The following is a 6,641-nucleotide window of genomic DNA, read 5'->3' as shown; positions in this document are numbered from 1 at the left end:
AGTGTTAGAGAATGAAAGAAGACAAAGCTGAAACAACAACAAAAATAATAACATCAACATCATTATCATTATTGGAGTCCACCATCATAACAAGACCTCAGATAATACACAGTTGGAAGGTTAATAAGACTGGAAGACATGCTAAAAGCTCACCAGGGAAAAAAAAATAATAGAGAAGGAAAGTGAAGTCTTGAAAAGAAAATTAGTATCTTGGAAGAAAGTTTTTTCGAAAGTGATAAGACAGTCGCCAACCTGTTGAGCGACTGTGATATAGGAGGGACAAAGTGGGTAAATATTTAAGGAAAATGAGACGTGGAAATTGAATGGGGAAGAATTCGAAGACGTAAAAAAAGTTACCGCAATATAAACAAGAATTCAGAGCAAATCTCTAAACTAACCAAAGTGATGAGTTAGGCAAGGGTTTGCTGCAGGATTTGTGGGCAGCCCAAATGGCCGTGGTTACTAATGTGTTAGAGAAGTGCAAGGAAGAAGTAATTATAATTCTAAAAGCATTCTGAAATAAAAGATACACATAAGTAGTCAGAGGAAAAAGAAACAATCAAGAAAATAGCATCTATGATGGTCAGAGCCACAGAAGAAGTTAAAGTCATTGATAAAATAGTAGGTTTAAGAGAAGGCTTCACAACAATGGAGAATGTTTCTTATTATAGTAGGATAAATAAATAGGAAAAAGGTAAGAAGTGTCCCTTAAGGGTGACGCTAAATGGTGTGAAACAAATGACAGAAGTACTTGTGCCAGGAAATTGCAAAATGATGAGGATGTGAAACTGTGGTCATTAAGGAGAGATCTCTAAAAGAACGACAAAGGAAAGCTAAAATAGAACCTCAATGAAGCATATTGGCTAAATGAGAGCAGGAATGAGAAAGAAAAGAAATAGAAGGTGGAGGAGAATGGAGAAAAAATGTAGGTACCAGTAATAGCTTCCTAAAAATCTTGTATACAAATATTGATGGAGTAATGTAAAGGCACGATCTTCCAAGTCATCTAATGGAGTACGAACTATTGAAACCCATCCGTTACTGCATGAGTATCTTGAGGTTATCTTGAGATGATTTCGGGGCTTAGCATCCCCGCGGTCAGGTCTTCAACCATGCCTCCCTTTTGTTACACATCCCCAGGAAGCAACCCATAGCAACTCCTAGGTACCTATTTACTGCTATGTGAACAGAGCATCAGGGTGAAAGAAACTGCGTATTTGTTTCTGCCTCCGCTGGGAATCGAACCCAGAACCTTAGGACTACGAATCTCGAACGTTGTCCACTCAGCTGTCAGGCCCACAGTATCAAGGCAATATGGAGCCTGCCCTATAATAGTCCTTAGAGTAAGTAATTTATCACATGTACCTGGATGGAAACATACACTTCTCTCTCTTAGGGGCCAAACCAGGTTAAGGTATACAAACAAGGAAAATAATAGTTTCTATAATTACAGATGGGTTTTATTTATGTCTTAAAGTTACTCTATAAAATAACTATTGTAAGTGAGGTATTATATAACAGACTATATATTAACTTTGCCTATTGGTCAACAAAAGCTAGGACTTACGCAAGTTTCTGTACTCTGTAATCTTTCCAAAACTTGAGATGCAAATTTCATATATTCTAACAGCACCTCACATGTAATAGGAAGGTTCTTACTAGTTATCAGTGTGATAGAGCAAACTCAAATCGCAGGGAATAATGACATGGACACATGCTCAGGAATGAACCACAACACAAGCTAACACAATCTCTAGGATGGATGGAACAATCATCAAAAATTGCTAGCCACCACTGGGACATTTAAACAGAGACATCCTATACTTAACCTACCATATAAAAATAGCACCACAAATACCAAGAGTAATAGTCCTTGTATTAGTCACTACAAAGCGAACGCACGCTGACAAGTCAAACTCCCATCAAGAGTTCCTTCTTCACGTATCCACTAACCGAGAGAGAGAGGGCACTCAGCCAACATTTACCCTCACCCACCAGCATTCCAGTGTTTCACCATTTTCAAATTCTATTTTATGTCTTATTTCAATTCTTATTTTGTTTTGAGCTGGTTTTCTACATTTATTACATGATGCAAAACTGCTAAAGAGAGTTAGTGACTTGGATGATTCTATTGTCCTTCAAAATGACCTAGACAAAATTAGTGAGTGAAGCCACACATGGCAGAGGGAAGTCAACATAAAACAAATGCCATGTAATGGAATGCAGAAGAGGGGAAAATAAACCCCAACACAACCTATAAATTATGAGGAAAGATATTACAAATTTCTGACAAGGAAAGAGATCTAGGAGTGGTTCTTGATAGTTATCACCAGAGGATCATATATAGGGCATTTTGAAAGGAGCCTATGCTATGCTAGCAAATTTCAGAACCTCATTTAAATATATGGATGGAGAAATTTTAAAGAAACTGTTCATTTAATTTGTGAGACCAAAATTGGAATATGATGCGGTGGTGTGGTGCCCGTATCTTAAATATATGAACAAATTAGGAAGGATGCAAAGACATGCTACTAAAGGCTCCTGGAACTTAAGAACATGAGCTATGATGAGAGGCTGAAGGCATTAAATACATGAAGACTAGAAGATAGGAGGAGAAGAAGTGACATGATCACTACTTACAAAATACCCAGTAGTAATATGAATTTATTAAACCGACGAGATATTTTTAAAACCTGAAACTACAAAAACATTGTCACAGATTCAAACTTAAGGAAACAAAGATGCCAAAGAGATATGAGTTCTCTTTTGCAAACAAGCAAACACTAGTAACAAATGGTAACACTGACAGAAAAAAAACTGACACCAGTACTGTGATAGTGGCAGAAAAAGTGAGTGACAATAAAAGAGACAAAGACAGACACATGGGGAAAGAAGTGGAAGTCAAGAGGTCATGACCTCTTTGGGTAACTACATTTTCTTTCTAAAGCCTAGGCCATGGAGGTTCATTGGTCCTGAACCAATTGGTTTATTTTCGTTTTGTTCTTCTGGGCTGTGGTTGTGGCTGGGCTGTTCCCTGATCATCCAGGGCAGCCTGGATGTTTTGGCCTCATTGCTAGGCATCATAGCCTTCTTATCTGCAGTTCATCTTTTGTGACTTTGCCCAAGTTTCTTGCTCCTCTTCTTTGGGCAGCAGTATCACTCTTTTCCTGGTTTGTCTTGCATTTTAGCTGCAAAAGGTCAACTCTTTCTGGGTTGGACCGGTGCCCTCCTTGCCTCTTCTCTTGGATGACCCCATTGTTTCTGGTCTGTCTCATCCTCAGGTCGAGCTCTTGTTGCTTTCCTGGACCTCATAGACGTGTTCTATCATGCTACATTATATTCGAGATTTGGGAGTTGATTATCTTTGTCATGGGACGATAGGTTTCCATTTCTGGGTCGGCCTCTGGCTCCTCGTGTTTATTTGCACTTGGCTCAGATTTTCATGGCCCGATTTTGTTTTCTTGGTGTTGGGTCCTGGGCTACCTCGACATCTGGCTGATATGGGCTCCCAGCCATGGATAGGTAGCTTCAGGAAGCCACGAGGGGCTCGCCAGTGTTTAATGTAATAGAACGGAAATATCTAGGTGAGTCCCCGATGGCTCCCTGACACCCTCCCTTCCCCATGAAGTCCGGAGTGGTTTTCCCATCATCATAGAACTGAGGGTGAAGCAGCCAGTTAACCAAGTCTGCCTCCCTCCTTCCCCTAAATGAGAGGGGAGGTGGGGAGAATAAGCTGGTGTTAGTTTTCTGAATTTTTTATTCTTAGTTTACATTTTGGGGGGAATTCTTTTAGTAGTTTTGAAGCATTAATAATTGTTATAACCAGCAGTGGTAGGTTTTGTTTCACTGACTTTCTGGGTGCTTCTCCAGTGGTGGGAGACTTTATTAAATTTCACTAACAATTTTATCATAGTACCACTGCCTCCTGCACCCTCATTAAAGAGGGCCAGGTTCTGGCTGATGGTTCTCAGTAGGCCTAAAAGAACTCTGGGACTGATGGCACCTAGTAGTTTAGCACTGTAACTTCAGCGAGCTACTGGGGCTCACCCAGAAATTGTCATTTCATTACATTCAACGCTGGTTATTGATAGTGTCTCACCTGCAGTTCTCTTCTTGGCAACAGTATGAAGTTTCTTGGCACTCTTTCCACCACTTCCTTTCTCTTCATTGTTGCTCTTTAGTTTCTGTGCTTGTGGTTCTTTTCTTTCTTGGTTATTTTTTTATCAGCATCTCATGCCAAATGCTGTTGACTATCTTGTGGCACTGGTGGAGCTGCTGTTGCTTACATTATGCATTAATACATCCTCAGTGCTGTTTCATAAGCTTCCTCACACATTTTTTCACTTCTGGCCTGCTCGTGTGCCACTTCTTCTCGATTTACAGTGTCCCCTTCATTCCACGATTCTTTTTCTAATGCTCTGTCAGTTGAATTTTGTTGCCTGCAGCTGGCTCCATCTTTTATAGTAAAGAAAAGTTGGCCGGCTTCTGGAGCCAGTCATCTCAAAATTTTACCTACTCCAGAGGGGTCCTTTGGTTATTGATGCTTTGTTGGTTTAGCTGGGGGTGCATCATGTGCTGCATCTAGTAAAGACTGTCTGCCACTACCTTTGTGCCACCGGTTCAGTCTGCTTTGTGGGTCAATCTTGTTTCCTTGTTTTCCTGTTCTAAGGCTCGTGTTTCTGAGGTTGCCCGCAGTGACCACAGGCAACAGCGAGCCTGCTGTCTGCCCTTGTGCCCTTGATATTAGGAAATCTGTTCTCTGCACCTCTAATAGGGCCATGTTCTAGCACTGGTTCAAAGAAGGCCAAACTCATTTCCCACAGCTGATGCAATCAACCAGTAATTAATAACTGAAATCCAGTAGTTCCGGGCCATCTCGGCGAGATAGCTTCAGGGAGCCACCAGTGCTCACCCAGATTTTGGCATTTCATTATGTTCACCATTGGATTCTTTACGCCTCATGAGAAATATAATGTTTTTAAACTGTTAGCATGATAATTATTACCGAATTCAAATAATTTAATTACTGTACTGTACAAATAATTGAAAATAATTACTATGCAGAAGTTCACATCTTCTGCAGAAACAAACTGATTTGGATAAATAATAAAATTGGGTTATCCTAGATTGGTGCTCTAACATGATGACATTACCTCGTTCTCAGAGCTAGGGAATAACAATCCATCAATGTTATTTGTTCATAACAATCCATCAAGATGGAAAATGCACTTCAATAATGAAATCTTTGTTGACCAAAGGTGAAATCTTTGTAAAATGTACTGATGAACAGCATTGTAAAATTATACCGATCCAATAATGATTTTGCAAATGCACTTCATATATTCAGTTTGAAGAGTTAGACTTACATTTAAAGTCAAGTACATAAGATAAAAACATTAAAGGCATACATTTTAGAGATAATGTACTGATATTAATTAAATTTTAACCTAAAGTATGCATGGTCACATACAGTAGAGTGAATAAACACTGTCTAGTCAGTATTCATCCCTGTCATTCTGCTGACGTAAGGTGCACGGTCTTGCACAACTGTGTGTGTGTGTGTGTGTGTGTGTGTGCACTAGTGGCTTTGTCAGAATATACCACTTGCACAATGAATTTTACTAAAATAACCAGTTGTACATTCTTGTAAATATTTGTATAAATAAATGCATATCTAGTTCACATTTATATTTACAACTGTCATAATCATTGTACAGAGATTAACCTCTATTATGATGTATTCAAACCATAAATATTTGAAATCATGTTTGTAACATCTACATTGCTAATTAGTGACCATAGCACTTTGCAATAACAATTACCTAATGCCAGTATTATTGACTTATCAGATAGAGTAATTACAAGTTTTATTTTTATATTTTCTCTGCTGCTAGCAACATGGCAACATATTCAACATCATGTAACCTTAAATTATGTTCTTCTCAGAATTGTGTATATATATTTATAACCAAAATCGTGACCTGTGATAGGAAAGTTCCTTGAAAGGGGGCTAATGGTTGTACCAGAATGAGTGAGATGCTTATGAGGATTATTAAACAGTATTGTTCCACTGTTTCAGCATAAAGGTGTGGACATTAAACTAGACAATAATTAATGTGAATGCTAGGATGAGTCCTCTAGTGTATGTTTAGAGAATTTCATTCTTTCATAACTTAACTTCATAACATAGTTCATTATTTTGAAAAGTTCATAATTTGCACCAAACTAGATAGACCATTGACAACTTAATAATATGAATTGATATCAGATGGCTAAGTTCACTCATAATAACATTAGATCTAAATCAATTCTCATTTTGGTTTCAGATAAATTAGCATATTTTTTATTTATATAGATAATGTACTATGGTACCTATTTGTTTTTAGGGTTTTCTACAGGAATCTCTTAGCACAATAAATTAATTTTAATTTAAAATTAGGCAAATATAATTCATGTATTAATTGTCACTAAATACATTTGCTAGATTTTAAAGTTAAGTTATGCTCAGCTTCATATTTCACACATTTGTATCATGTTCAACATCACATCTTTGAGAGGTGCAAGAAAACCTAAATCACCAGCTTGACCAAAAACATTTGCTTTAGTGCTGCCACTGGCAACCTACCCTGTTCCCGCCAAAC

The sequence above is a fragment of the Procambarus clarkii genome, chromosome 32 (assembly GCF_040958095.1).
Source record: "Procambarus clarkii isolate CNS0578487 chromosome 32, FALCON_Pclarkii_2.0, whole genome shotgun sequence".
Taxonomy (NCBI): domain Eukaryota; kingdom Metazoa; phylum Arthropoda; class Malacostraca; order Decapoda; family Cambaridae; genus Procambarus; species Procambarus clarkii.
The sequence above is the reverse complement of the archived record's forward strand: the minus strand, read 5'-3'. Positions refer to the sequence as shown.